The sequence below is a fragment of the Procambarus clarkii genome, chromosome 3, assembly GCF_040958095.1.
Source record: "Procambarus clarkii isolate CNS0578487 chromosome 3, FALCON_Pclarkii_2.0, whole genome shotgun sequence".
Lineage (NCBI taxonomy): Eukaryota > Metazoa > Arthropoda > Malacostraca > Decapoda > Cambaridae > Procambarus > Procambarus clarkii.
In genome coordinates, this window is record NC_091152.1 from 61,404,339 (window position 1) to 61,421,577 (window position 17,239).

Sequence of the window (17,239 nt, forward strand, 5' to 3'; positions counted from 1 at the left end):
CACTGGTCCAGTATCTTCATCCTCCCACACCACTGGTCCAGCATCTTCATCCCTCCCACACCACTGGTCCAGCATCTTCTTCCTCCCACACCACTGGTCCAGCATCTTCATCCTCCCACACCATTGGTCCAGCATCTTCATCTCTCCCACACCACTGGTCCAGCATCTTCATCCTCCCACACCACTGGTCCAGCATCTTCATCCTCCCACACCACTGGTCCAGCATCTTCATCCCTCCAACACCACTGGTCCAGCATCTTCATTCCTCCCACGCCACTGGTCCAGCATCTTCATCCTCCCACACCATTGGTCCAGCATCTTCATCCTCCCACATCACTGGTCCAGCATCTTCATCCCTCCAACACCACTGGTCCAGCATCTTCATTCCTCCCACACCACTGGTCCAGCATCTTCATCCTCCCACACCACTGGTCCAGCATCTTCATCCTCCCACACCACTGGTCCAGCATCTTCATCCTCCCACACCACTGGTCCAGCATCTTCATCCCTCCAACACCACTGGTCCAGCATCTTCATTCCTCCCACACCACTGGTCCAACATCTTCATCCCTCCAACACCACTGGTCCAGCATCCTCATTCCTTCCACACCAATGGTCCAGCATCTTCATCCCTCCAACACCACTGGTCCAGCATCTTCATTCCTCCCACACCACTGGTCCAGCATCTTCATCCTCCCACACCACTGGTCCAGCATCTTCATTCCTCCCACACCACTGGTCCAGCATCTTCATCCTCCCACACCACTGGTCCAGCATCTTCATCCCTCCAACACCACTGGTCCAGCATCTTCATCCTCCAACACCACTGGTCCAACATCTTCATCCTCCAACACCACTGGTCCAGCATCTTCATCCTCCCACACCACTGGTCCAGCATCTTCATCCTCCAACACCACTGGTCCAACATCTTCATCCTCCCACACCACTGGTCCAGCATCTGCATCCCTCCAACACCACTGGTCCAGCAACATCTCCCACACCACTGGTCCAGCAACATCTCCCACACCACTGGTCCAGCATCTTCATCCCTCCAACACCACTGGTCCAGAATCTTCATCCTCCAACACCACTGGTCCAACATCTTCATCCTCCAACACCACTGGTCCAGCATCTTCATCCTCCCACACCACTGGTCCAGCATCTTCATCCCTCCTACACCACTGGTCCAGCAACATCTCCAACACCACTGGTCCAGCAATCATCCTCCACACCACTGGTCCAGCATCTTCATCCTCCCAACATCCACTGGTCCAACATCATTCATCCTCCAGCACCACTGGTCCAGCATCATTCATCCTCCCAGCACCACTGGTCCAGCATCATTCATCCTCCCACACTACTGGTCCAGCATCTTCATTCCTCCCACACCAATGGTCCAGCATCTTCATCCTCACCCACACCACTGGTCCAGGCATCTTCATACTCCCACACCACTGGTTCCAGCATCTTCATACCTCCCACACCACTGGTCCAGCATCTTCATCCTCCCACACCACTGGTCCAGCATCTTCTTCCTCCCACACCACTGGTCCAGCATCTTCATCCTCCCACACCACTGGTCCAGCATCTTCATCTCTCCCACACCACTGGTCCAGCATCTTCATCCTCCCACACCACTGGTCCAGCATCTTCATCCTCCCACACCACTGGTCCAGCATCTTCATCCCTCCGAACACCACTGGTCCTAGCATCTTCATTCCTCCCACACCACTGGTCCAGCATCTTCATCCTCCCACACCACTGGTCCAGCATCTTCATCCTCTCACACCACTGGTCCAGCATCTTCATCCCTCCAACACCACTGGTCCAGCATCTTCATTCCTCCCACACCACTGGTCCAGCATCTTCATCCTCCCACACCACTGGTCCAGCATCTTCATCCTCCCACACCACTGGTCCAGCATCTTCATCCTCCCACACCACTGGTCCAGCATCTTCATCCCTCCAACACCACTGGTCCAGCATCTTCATTCCTCCCACACCACTGGTCCAACATCTTCATCCCTCCAACACCACTGGTCCAGCATCCTCATTCCTTCCACACCACTGGTCCAGCATCTTCATCCCTCCAACACCACTGGTCCAGCATCTTCATTCCTCCCACACCACTGGTCCAGCATCTTCATCCTCCCACACCACTGGTCCAGCATCTTCATTCCTCCCACACCACTGGTCCAGCATCTTCATCCTCCCACACCACTCGTCCAGCATCTTCATCCCTCCAACACCACTGGTCCAGCATCTTCATCCTCCAACACCACTGGTCCAACATCTTCATCCTCCAACACCACTGGTCCAGCATCTTCATCCTCCCACACCACTGGTCCAGCATCTTCATCCTCCAACACCACTGGTCCAACATCTTCATCCTCCCACACCACTGGTCCAGCATCTGCATCCCTCCAACACCACTGGTCCAGCAACATCTCCCACACCACTGGTCCAGCAACATCTCCCACACCACTGGTCCAGCATCTTCATCCCTCCAACACCACTGGTCCAGCATCTTCATCCTCCAACACCACTGGTCCAACATCTTCATCCTCCAACACCACTGGTCCAGCATCTTCATCCTCCCACACCACTGGTCCAGCATCTTCATCCCTCCAACACCACTGGTCCAGCAACATCTCCAACACCACTGGTCCAGCATCTTCATCCCTCCAACACCACTGGTCCAGCATCTTCATCCTCCAACACCACTGGTCCAACATCTTCATCCTCCAACACCACTGGTCCAGCATCTTCATCCTCCCACACCACTGGTCCAGCATCATCATCCTCCCGCACCACTGGTCCAGCATTTTCATCCTCCCACACCACTGGTCCAGCATCTTCATCCTCCCACACCACTGGTCCAGCATCTTCATCCCTCCCACACCACTGGTCCAGCATCTTCAATCCTCCCACACCACTGGTCCAGCATCTTCATCCTCCCACACCACTGGTCCAGCATCTTCATCCCTCCCAACACCACTGGTCCAGCATCTTCATCCTCCCACACCACTGGTCCAGCATCTTCATCCTCCCAACATCACTGGTCCAGCATCTTCATCCTCCACAACCACTGGTCCAGCATCTTCATCTCTCCCACACAACTGGTCCAGCATCTTCATCCTCCCACAACCACTGGTCCAGCATCTTCATCCTCTCACACCACTGGTGTTCCAGCATCTTCATACCTCCAACACCACTGGTCCAGCATCAAAAATTCATGTCCATTCCTCCCGACACCACTGGTCCACAGCATCTTCATCCTCACCACAAGACACTGGTCCCAAGCATCTTCATCCCTCCCACAACACTGGTCCAGCATCTTCAGCCGTCCCACACCACGGTTCCAGCATCTTCATCCCTCCAACAGCCACTGGTCCAGCATCTTCATTCCTCCACACACAATTGGTCAAGCATCTTCATCCCTCCAACACACCAACTGGTCCAGCATCATCTTCATCTCCTTCCACACCACTGGTCCAGCATCTATCATCCTCCACACCACTTGGTCCAGCATCTTCATTCCGTCCCACACCACTGGTCCAGCATCTTCATCCTCCGACACCACTGGTCTAGCGCATCTTCCATTCCTCCCACACCACTGGTCCAGCATCCTGTCATTCCTCCCACACCAATCGGTCCAGCCATCTTCATCCCTTCCCAACAACCACTGGTCACAGCATCTTCATCCCTCCAACACCACTGGTCCAGCATCTTCATCCTCCCACACCACTGGTCCAGCATCTTCATCCTCTCACACACTGGTCCAGCATCTTCATCCCTCCAACACCACTGGTCCAGCATCTTCATTCCTCCCACACACTGGTCCAGCATCTTCATCCTCCCACAAACTGGTCCAGCATCTTCATCCTCCCACACCACTGGTCCAGCATCTTCATCGTCCCACACCACTGGTCCGCATCTTCATCCCTCCAACACCACTGGTCCAGCATCTTCATTCCTCCCACACCACGTCCAACATCTTCATCCCTCCAACACCACTGGTCCAGCATCCTCATTCCTTCCACACCACTGGTCCAGCATCTTCATCCCTCCAACACCACTGGTCCAGCATCTTCATTCCTCCCACACCACTGGTCCAGCATCTTCATCCTCCCCACCACTGGTCCAGCATCTTCATTCCTCCACACCACTGGTCCAGCATCTTCATCCTCCCACACCACTCGTCCAGCATCTTCATCCCTCCACACCACTGGTCCAGCATCTTCATCCTCCAACACCACTGGTCCAACATCTTCATCCTCCCACACCACTGGTCCAGCATCTTCATCCTCCCACACCACTGGTCCAGCATCTTCATCCTCCAACACCACTGGTCCAACATCTTCATCCTCCCACACCACTGGTCCAGCATCTTCATCCCTCCAACACCACTGGTCCAGCAACATCCTCCCACACCACTGGTCCAGCAACATCTCCCACACCACTGGTCCAGCATCTTCATCCCTCCAACACCACTGGTCCAGCATCTTCATCCTCCAACACCACTGGTCCAACATCTTCATCCTCCAACACCACTGGTCCAGCATCTTCATCCTCCCACACCACTGGTCCAGCATCTTCATCCCTCCAACACCACTGGTCCAGCAATTCATCCTCCAACACCACTGGTCCAGCATCTCATCCTCCCACACCACTGGTCCAGCATCTTCATCCTCCCAACACCACTGGTCCAGCATCTTCATCCTCCCACACCACTGGTCCAGCATCTTCATCCTCCCACACCACTGGTCCAGCATCATCATCCTCCCGCACCACTGGTCCAGCATTTTCATCCTCCCACACCACTGGTCCAGCATCTTCATCCTCCCACACCACTGGTCCAGCATCTTCATCCTCCCACACCACTGTTCCAGCATCTTCAACCTCCCACACCACTGGTCCAGCATTTTCATCCTCCCACACCACTGGTCCAGCATCTTCATCCTCCCACACCACTGGTCCAGCATCTTCATCCTCCCACACCACTGGTCCAGCATCTTCATCCTCCCACACCACTGGTCCAGCATCTTCATCCCTCCCACACCACTGGTCCAGCATCTTCTTCCTCCCACACCACTGGTCCAGCATCTTCATCCTCCCACACCACTGGTCCAGCATCTTCATCTCTCCCACACCACTGGTCCAGCATCTTCATCCTCCCACACCACTGGTCCAGCATCTTCATCCTCCCACACCACTGGTCCAGCATCTTCATCCCTCGAACACCACTGGTCTAGCATCTTCATTCCTCCCACACCACTGGTCCAGCATCTTCATCCTCCCACACCACTGGTCCAGCATCTTCATCCTCTCACACCACTGGTCCAGCATCTTCATCCCTCCAACACCACTGGTCCAGCATCTTCATTCCTCCCACACCACTGGTCCAGCATCTTCATCCTCCCACAAAACTGGTCCAGCATCTTCATCCTCCCACACCACTGGTCCAGCATCTTCATCGTCCCACACCACTGGTCCAGCATCTTCATCCCTCCAACACCACTGGTCCAGCATCTTCATTCCTCCCACACCACTGGTCCAACATCTTCATCCCTCCAACACCACTGGTCCAGCATCCTCATTCCTTCCACACCACTGGTCCAGCATCTTCATCCCTCCAACACCACTGGTCCAGCATCTTCATTCCTCCCACACCACTGGTCCAGCATCTTCATCCTCCCACACCACTGGTCCAGCATTCATTCCTCCCACACCACTGGTCCAGCATCCTTCATCCTCCCACACCACTCGGTCCAGCATCTTCATCCCTCCAACACCACTGGTCCAGCATCTTCATCCTCCAACACCACTGGTCCAACATCTTCATCCTCCAACACCACTGGTCCAGCATCTTCATCCTCCCACACCACTGGTCCAGCATCTTCATCCTCCAACACCACTGGTCCAACATCTTCATCCTCCCACACCACTGGTCCAGCATCTGCATCCCTCCAACACCACTGGTCCAGCAACATCTCCCACACCACTGGTCCAGCAACATCTCCCACACCACTGGTCCAGCATCTTCATCCCTCCAACACCCACTGGTCCAGCATCTTCATCCTCCAACACCACTGGTCCAACATCTTCATCCTCCAACACACTGGTCCAGCATCTTCATCCTCCCACACCACTGGTCCAGCATCTTCATCCCTCCCAACACCACTGGTCCAGCAACATCTCCAACACCACTGGTCCAAGCATCTTCATCCCTCCAACACCACTGGTCCAGCATCTTCATCCTCCAACACCACTGGTCCAGCATCTTCATCCTCCCACACCACTGGTCCAGCATCTTCATCTCCCACACCACTGGTCCCAGCATCATTCATCCTCCCACACACTGGTCCAGCATCTTCATCCTCCCACACCACTGGTCCAGCATCTTCATTCCCTCCCACACCACTGGTCCAGCATCTTCATCCCTCCCACACCACTGGTCCAGCATCTTCATCCTCCCACACCACTGGTCCAGCATCTTCATCCCTCCAACACCACTGGTCCAGCATCTTCATCCTCCCACACCACTGGTCCAGCATCTTCATCCCTCCAACACCACTGGTCCAGCATCTCATCCTCCCACACCACTGGTTCCAGCATCTTCATTCTCCAACATCACTGGTCCAACATCTTCATCCTCCCACTACCACTGGTCCAGCATCTTCATCCCTCCACACCACTGGTCCAGCATCTTCATCCCTCCAACACCACTGGTCCAGCATCTTCATTCCTCCCACACCACTGGTCCAGCATCATCATCCTCCCGCACCACTGGTCCAGCATCTTCATCTTCCCGCACCACTGGTCCAGCATCTTCATTCCTCCCACACCACTGGTCCAGCATCTTCATCCCTCCCACACCACTGGTCCAGCATCTTCATCCTCCCACACCACTGGGCCAGCATCATTCATCCTCCTACACCACTGGTCCAGCATCTTCATCCTCCTACACCACTGGTCAAGCATCTTCATCCCTCCAACACCACTGGTCCAGCATCTTCATCCTCCCACACCACTGGTCCAGCATCTTCATCCCTCCAACACCACTGGTCCAACATCTTCATCCTCCAACACCACTGGTCCAACATCTTCATCCTCCAACACCACTGGTCCAGCATCTTCATCCTCCCTACACCACTGGTCCAGCATCTTCATCCTCCAACACCACTGGTCCAAACATCTTCATCCTCCACACCACTGGTCCAGCATCTTGCATCCCTCCAACACCACTGGTCCAGCAACATCCTCCAACACCACTGGTCCAACATCTTCATCCTCCCACACACTGGTCCAGCATCTGCATCCCTCCAACACCACTGGTCCAGCAACATCTCCCACACCACTGGTCCAGCAATCATCTCCCACACCACTGGTCCAGCATCTGTCATCCTCCTCCACACCACGGGTCCAGCATCTTCATCCTCCAACACCACTGGTCCAACATCTTCATCCTCCAACACCACTGGTCCAGCATCTTCATCCTCCCACACCACTGGTCCAGCATCTTCATCCCTGCCCAACACACTGGTCCAGCAATCATCCTCCTACACCACTGCGTCCAGCATACATCCTCCCACACCACTGATCCAGCATCTTCATCCTCCCACACCATGGTCCAGCATCTTCATCCTCCCGCACCACTGGTCCAGCATCTTCATCCTCCCACACCACTGGTCCAGCTATCTTCATTCCTCCCACACCACTGGTCCAGCATCTTCATCAGTCCCACACCACTGGTCCAGCATCTTCATCCTCCCACACCACTGGTCCAGCATCTTCATCCCTCCAACACCACTGGTCCAGCATCTTCATCCCTCCCACACCACTGGTCCAGCATCTTCATCCTCCCACACCACTGGTCCAGCATCTTCATCCTCCCCACACCACTGGTTCCAGCATCTTCATCCTTCCCACACTCACTGGTCCAGCATCTTCATCCTCCCACACCACTGGTCCAGCATCTTCATCCCTCCCACACCACTGGTCCAGCATCTTCATTCCCTCCCAACACCACTGGTCCAGCATCTTCATTCCTCCCACACCACTGGTCCAGCATCATCATCCTCCCACACCACTGGTCCAGCATCTTCATCCTCCCACACCACTGGTCCAGCATCTTCATTCCTCCCACCACCACTGGTCCAGCATCTTCATCCCTCCCACACCACTGGTCCAGCATCTTCATTCCATCCCACACCACTGGTCCAGCATCTTCATCCTCCCTACACCACTGGTCCAGCATCTTCATCCCTCCACACCACTGGTCCAGCATCTTCATCCTCCCACACCACTGGTCCAGCATCTTCATCCTCCAACACCACTGGTCCAGCACTCTTCATCCTCCCACACACTGGTCCAGCATCTTCATCCTCCACACCACTGGTCCAGCATCTTCATCCTCCAACACCACTGGTCCAGCATCTTCATCCTCCCACCACCACTGGTCCAGCATCATCACCCTCCAACACCACTGTGTCCAGCATATCATCCTCCCACACCACTGGTCCAGCATCTTCATCTCCCCCACACCACTGGTCCCAGCATCCCTTCATCCTCCCACACCACTGGTCCAGCATTCTTCATCCTCCAACACCACTGGTCCAATCCATCTCCATCCTCCCACACCACTGGTCCAGCATCGTCATCCTCCAACACCACTGGTCCAGCCACATCTCCAACACCACTGGTCCAGCATCTTCATCCCTCCACACCACTGGTCCAGCATCTTCATCCCTCCAACACCACTGGTCCAGCATCTTCATCCTCCAACACCACTGCGTCCAGCATCTTCATCCTCCAACACCACTGGTCCAGCATCTTCAATCCCTCCCACACCACTGGTCCAGCATCTTCATCCCTCCCACACCACTGGTCCAGCAATCTCATCCTCCCACACCACTGGTCCAGCAATCTATCCTCCCACACCACTGGTCCAGCATCTTCATCCTCCCACACCACTGGTCCAGCATCTCATCCTCCACACCACTGGTCCAGCATCTTCATCCTCCCAACACCACTGGTCCAGCATCTTCATTCCTCCCACACCACTGGTCCAGCATCTTCATCCTCCCACACCACTGGTTCCAGCATCTTCATCCTCCCACACCACTGGTCCACATCTTCATTCCCTCCAATCACCACTGGTCCAGCATCTTCATCCCTCCCACACCACTGGTCCAGCATCTTCATCCCTCCAACCCACTCGGTCCAGCATCTTCATCCTCCCACACCACTGGTCCAGCATCTATCATCCTCCCCACACACTGGTCCAAGCATCTTCATCCTCCAACACCACTGGTCCAGCATCTTCATCCCTCCCACACCACTGGTCCAGCATCTTCATCCCTCCAACACCACTGGTCCAGCATCTTCATTCCTCCCACACACTGGTCCAACATCTTCATCCCTCCAACACCACTGGTCCAGCATCCTCATTCCTTCCACACCACTGGTCCAGCATCTTCATCCCTCCAACACCACTGGTCCAGCATCTTCATTCCTCCCACACACTGGTCCAGCATCTTCATCCTCCCACACCACTGGTCCAGCATCTTCATTCCTCCCACACCACTGGTCCAGCATCTTCATCCTCCCACACCACTCGTCCAGCATCTTCATCCCTCCAACACCACTGGTCCAGCATCTTTATCCTCCAACACCACTGGTCCAACATCTTCATCCTCCAACACCACTGGTCCAGCATCTTCATCTCCCCACACACTGGTCCAGCATCTTCATCCTCCAACACCACTGTCCAACATCTTCATCCTCCCACACCACTGGTCCAGCATCTGCATCCCTCCAAACCCACTGGTCCAGCAACATCTCCCACACTACGGTCCAGTAACATCTCCCACACCACTGGTCCAGCATCTTCATCCCTCCAACACCTCTGGTCCAGCATCTTCATCCTCCAACACCACTGGTCCAACATCTTCATCCTCCAACACCACTGGTCCAGCATCTTCATCCTCCCACACCACTGGTCCAGCATCTTCATCCCTCCAACACCACTGGTCCAGCAACATCTCCAACAACCACTGGTCCAGCAACATCCTCCCACACCACTGGTCCAGAGCATCTTCATCCTCCCACACCACTGGTCAGCATCATCATCCCTCCCGCACCACTGGTCCAGCATCTTCATCCTCCCACACCACTGGTCAGGCATTCTTCATTCCTCCCACACCACTGGTCCAGCATCTTCAGCCCTCCCACCACCACTGGTCCAGCATCTTCATCCTCCCCACACCACTGGTCCAGCATCTTCATCCCTCCAACACCACTGGTCCAGCATCTTCATCCTCCCACACCACTGGTCCAGCATCTTCATCCCTCCAACACCACTGGTCCAGCATCTTCATCCTCCCACACCACTGGTTCAGCATCTTCATCTTCCAACATCACTGGTCCAACATCTTCATCCTCCAACACCACTGGTCCAGCATCTTCATCCCTCCCACACCACTGGTCCAGCATCTCATCCCTCCAACACCACTGTCCAGCATCTCATTCCTCCCACACCACTGGTCCAGCATCATCATCCTCCCGCACCACTGGTCCAGCATCTTCATCTTCCCGCACCACTGGTCCAGCATCTTCATTCCTCCCACACCACTGGTCCAGCATGTTCATCCCTCCCACACCACTGGTCCAGCATCTTCATCCTCCCACACCACTGGTCCAGCATCTTCATCCTCCTACACCACTGGTCCAGCATCTTCATCATCCTACACCACTGGTCCAGCATCTTCATCCCTCCAACACCACTGGTCCAGCATCTTCATCCTCCCCCACCACTGGTCCAGCATCTTCATCCCTCCAACACCACTGGTCCAACATCTTCATCCTCCAACACCACTGGTCCAACATCTTCATCCTCCAACACCACTGGTCCAGCATCTTCATCCTCCCACACCACTGGTCCAGCATCTTCATCCTCCAACACATTGGTCCCAACATCTTCATCCTCCACACCACTGGTCCAGCATCTGCATCCTCCAACACCACTGGTCCAGCAACATCTCCCACACCACTGGTCCAGCAACATCTCCCACACCACTGGTCCAGCATCTTCATCCCTCCAACACCACGGGTCCAGCATCTTCATCCTCCAACACCACTGGTCCAACATTTCATCCTCCAACACCACTGGTCCAGCATCTTCATCCTCCACACCACTGGTCCAGCATCTTCATCCCTCCAACACCACTGGTCCAGCAACATCTCCAACACCACTGGTCCAGCAACATCCTCCCACCACCACTGGTCCAGCATCTTCATCCTCCCACACCACTGGTCCAGCATCATCATCCTCTTCGCACCACTGGTCCAGCATCTCATCCTCCACACCACTGGTCCAGTATCTTCATTCCTCCCACACCACTGGTCCGCATCTTCATCCCTCCCACACCACTGGTCAGCATCCTTCATCCTCCCACACCACTGGGTCCAGCATCTTCATCCCTCCAACACCACTGGTCCAGCATCTTCATCCTCCCACACCACTGGTCCAAGCATCTTCATCCCTCCAACACCACTGGTCCAGCATCTTCATCCTCCCACACCACTGGTTCAGCATCTTCATCTTCCAACATCACTGGTCCAACATCTCATCCTCCAACACCACTGGTCCAGCATCTTCATCCCTCCCACACCACCTGGTCCAGCATCTTCATCCTCCAACACCACTGGTCCAGCATCTTCATTCCATCCCACACCACTGGTCCAGCATCATCATCCTCCCGCACCACTGGTAACAGCATCTTCATCTTACCCGCACCACTGGTCCAGCATCTTCATTCCTCCCACACCATGGTCCAGCATCTTCATCCCTCCACACCACTGGTCCAGCATCTTCATCCTCCCACACCACTGGTCCAGCATCTTCATCCTCCTACACCACTGGTCCAGCATCTTCATCCTCCTACACCACTGGTCCAGCATCTTCATCCCTCCAACACACTGGTCCAGCATCTTCATCCTCCCACACCACTGGTCCAGCATCTTCATCCCTCCAACACACTGGTCCAAATCTTCATCCTCCAACACCACGGTCCAACATCTTCATCCTCCAACACCACTGGTCCAGCATCTTCATCCTCCCACACCACTAGTCCAGCATCTTCATCCTCCAACACCACTGGTCCAACATCTTCATCCTCCCACACCACTGGTCCAGCATCTGCATCCCTCCAACACCACTGGTCCAGCAACATCTCCCACACCACTGGTCCAGCAACATCTTCCCACACCACTGGTCCAGCATCTTCATCCCTCCAACACCACGGGTCCAGCATTCTTCATCCTCCAACACCACTGGTCCAACATCTTCATCCTCCAACACCACTGGTTCAGCATCTTCATCCTCCACACCACTGGTCCAGCATCTTCATCCCTCCAACACCCACTGGTCCAGCAACATCTCCAACACCACTGGTCCAGCAACATCCTCCCACACCCACTGGTCCAGCATCTTCATCCTCCCACACCACTGGTCCAGCATCATCATCATCCCCTCCCGTCACCACTGGTCCAGCATCTTCATTCCCTCCCACACCACTGGTCCAGCATCTTCAATCCCTCCCACACCACTGGTCCAGCATCTTCATCCTCCCACACCACTGGTCCAGCATCTTCATCCCTCCAACACCACTGGTCCAGCATCTTCATCCTCCCACACCACTGGTCCAGCATCTTCATCCCCTCCAACACCACTGGTCCAGCATCTTCATCCTCCCACACCACTGGTTCCAGCATCTTCATCTTCCAACATCACTGGTCCAACATCTTCATCCTCCATACACCCACTGGTCCAGCATTCTTCATCCCTCCCACACCACTGGTCCAGCATCTTCATCCCTCCAACACCACTGCGTCCAGCATCTTCATTCCTCCCACACCACTGGTCAGCATCATCATCCTCCCTACACCACTGGATCCACGCATCTTCATCCTCCCACACCACTGGTCCCAGCATCTTCATTCCTCCAACACCACTGGTCCAGCATCTTCATCCCTCCCACACCACTGGTCCAGCATCTTCATCCCTCCCACACCACTGTCCAGCATCTTCATCCTCCCTACACCATGGTCCAGCATCTTCATCCTTCACACCACTGGTCCAGCATCTTCATCCTCCCACACCACGGTCCAGCATTCTTCATCCTCCCACACCACTGGTCCAGCATCTTCATCCTCCCACACCACTGGTCCAGCATCTTCATCTCCAACACCACATGGTCCAACATCTTCATCCTCCAACACCACTGGTCCAGCATCTTCATCCTCCCACACCACTGGTTCCCGCTATCTTCATCCTCCCACACCACTGGTCCAGCATTCTTCATTCCTCCCACACCACTGGTCCAGCATCATCATCCTCCCCGCACCACTGGTCCAGCATCTTCATCCTCCCACCACACTGGCTCCAGCATCTTCATTCCTCCCACACCACTGGTCCAGTCATCCTTCATCCCTCCCACACCACTGGTCCAGCATCTTTCATCCACCCACACCACTGGTCCAGCATCTTCATCCTCCTACACCACTGGTCCACCATCTTCATCCTCCCACACCACTGGTCCAGCATCTTCATCCTCCCACACCACTGGTCCAGCATCTTCATCCCTCCAACACCATGAGTCCAGCATCTTCATCCTCCCACACACCCACTGGTCCAGCATCTTCATCCTTCCCACACCACTGGTCCAGCATCTTCATCCCTCCAACACCACTGGTCCAGCATCTTCATTCCTCCCACACCACTGGTCCCAGCATCCTCATCCCTCCAACACCTCTGGTCCAGCATCTTCATTCCTCCACACCCACTGGTCCAGCATCCTTCATCCCCTCCAACACCACTGGTTGCAGCATCTTCATTCCTCCAACACACTGGTCCAGCATCTTCACTCCTCCCACACCACTGGTCCAGCATCCTATTCCTTCCAACACCACTGGTCCAGCATCTTCATCCCTCCCACACACTAGGTCCAGCATCTTATCCCTCCAACACCACTGGTCCAGCATCTTCAATCCTCCCACACCAATGGTCCAGCATCCTCATCCCTCCAACACCACCACTGGTCCAGCTCTTCATATCCTCCAACACCACTGGTCCAGCATCTTCACTCCTCCCACACCACTGGGTCCAAGCATCCTCATTCCTCCCACACCACTGCGTGCCAGCATCTTCATCTCTCAACACCACTGGTCCCAACATCTTCATCCTTCCCTACACCACTGTCCAGCATCTGCACATCCCTCCAACACCACTGGTCCAGCCAACATCTCTCCACACCACTGTCCAGCAACATCTCCCACACCACTGGTCCAGCATTTTCATCCCTCCAACACCACTGTCCAGCATCTTCATCCTCCAACACCACTGTCCAACATCTTCATCCTCCAACACCACTGGTCCAGCATCTTCATCCTCCCACACCACTGGTCCAGCATCTTCATCCCTCCAACACCACTGGTCCAGCAACATCTCCAACACCACTGGTCAGCAACATCCTCCCACACCACTGGTCCAGCATCTTCATCCTCCCACACCACTGGTCCAGCATCATCATCCTCCCGCAACACTGTCCAGCATCTTCATCTCCCACACCACTGGCCACCATCTTCATTCCTCCCACACCACTGGTCCAGCATCTTCATCCCTCCCACACCACTGGTCCAGCATCTTCATCCTCCCACACCACTGGTCCAGCATCTTCATCCCTCCAACACCACTGGCCCAGCATCTTCATCCTCCACACCACTGGTCCAGCATCTTCATCCCTCCAACACCACTGGTCCAGCATCTTCATCCTCCCACACCACTGGTCCAGCATCTTCATCCCTCCAACACCACTGGTCCAGCAATCTTCATCCTCCCACACCACTGGTTCAGCATCTTCATCTTCCAACATCACTGGTCTAACATCTTCATCCTCCAACACCACTGGTCCAGCATCTTCATCCCTCCCACCCACTGGTCCAGCATCTTCATCCCTCCAACAACCACTGGTCCAGCATCTTCATTCCTCCCACACCACTGGTCCAGCATCATCATCCTCCCGCACCACTGGTCCAGCAATTTCATCCTCCCGCACCACTGGTCCAGCATCTTCATTCCTCCCACACCACTGGTCCAGCATCTTCATCCCTCCCACACCACTGGTCCAGCATCTTCATCCTCCCACACCACTGGTCCAGCATCTTCATCCTCCTACACCACTGGTCCAGCATCTTCATCCTCCTACACCACTGGTCCAGCATCTTCATCCCTCCAACACCACTGGTCCAGCATCTTCATCCTCCCACACCACTGGTCCAGCATCTTCATCCCTCCAACACCACTGGTCCAGCATCTTCATCCTCCAACCCACTGGTCCAACATCTCATCCTCCAACACCACTGGTCCAGCATCTTCATCCTCCCACACCACTGGTCCAGCATCTTCTTTCTCCAACACCACTGGTCCAACATCTTCATCCTCCCACACCACTGGTCCAGCATCTGCATCCCTCCAACACCACTGGTCCAGCAACATCTCCCACACCACTGGTCCAGCAACATCTCCCACACCACTGGTCCAGCATCTTCATCCTCCCACACCACTGGTCCAGCATCTTCATCCTTCTACACCACTGGTCCAGCATCTTCATCCTACTACACCACTGGTCCAGCATCTTCATCCCTCCAACACCACTGGTCCAGCATCTTCATCCTCCCACACCACTGGTCCAGCATCTTCATCCCTCCAACACCACTGGTCCAACATCTTCATCCTCCAACACCACTGGTCCAACATCGTCATCCTCCAACACCACTGGTCAAGCATCTTCATCCTCCCACACCACTGGTCCCGCATCTTCATCCTCCAACACCACTGGTCCAACATCTTCATCCTCCCACACCACTGGTCCAGCATCTTCATCCCTCCAACACCACTGGTCCAACATCTTCATTCTCCAACACCACTGGTCCAACATCTTCATCCTCCAACACCACTGGTCCAGCATCTTCATCCTCCCACACCACTGGTCCCGCATCTTCATCCTCCAACACCACTGGTCCAACATCTTCATCCTCCCACACCACTGGTCCAGCATCTGCATCCCTCCAACACCACTGGTCCAGCAACATCTCCCACACTACTGGTCCAGCAACATCTCCCACACCACTGGTCCAGCATCTTCATCCTCCCCACACACCACTGGTCCAGCATCTTCATCCTCCTACACCACTGGTCCAGCATCTTCATCCTCCTACACCACTGGTCCAGCATCTTCATCCTCCTACACCACTGGTCCAGCATCTTCATCCTTCCAACACCACTGGTCCAGCATCTTCATCCTCCCACACCACTGGTCCAGCATCTTCATCCCTCCAACACTACTGGGCCAACATCTTCATCCTCCAACACCACTGGTCCAGCATCTTCATCCTCCCACACCACTGGTCCAGCATCTGCATCCCTCCAACACCACTGGTCCAGCAACATCTCCCACACCACTGGTCCAGCAACATCTCCCACACCACTGGTCCAGCATCTTCATCCCTCCAACACCACGGGTCCAGCATCTTCATCCTCCTAACACCACTGGTCCAACATCTTCATCCTCCAACACCACTGGTCCAGCATCTTCATCCTCCCACACCACTGGTCTAGCATCTTCATCCCTCCACACCACTGGTCCAGCAACATCTCAAACACCACTGGTCCAGCAACATCCTCCCACACCACTGGTCCAGCATCTTCATCCTCCCACACCACTGGTCCAGCATCATCATCCTCCCGCACCACTGGTCCAGCATCTTCATCCTCCCACACCCACTGGTCCAGCATCTTCATCCTCCCACACCACTGGTCCAGCATCTTCATCCCTCCAACACCACTGGTCCAGCATCTTCATCCTCCCACACCACTGGTCCAGCATCTTCATCCCTCCAACACCACTGGTCCAGCATCTTCATCCTCCCACACCACTGGTTCAGCATCTTCATCTTCCAACATCACTGGTTCCAACATCTTCATCCTCCAACACACTGGTCCAGCATCTCATCCCTCCCACACCACTGGTCCAGCATCTTCATCCCTCCAACACCACTGGTCCAGCATCTTCATTCCTCCCACACCACTGGTCCAGCATCATCATCCTCCCCACCACTGGTCCAGCATCTTCATCCTCCCACACCACTGGTCCAGCATCTTCATTCCTCCCACACC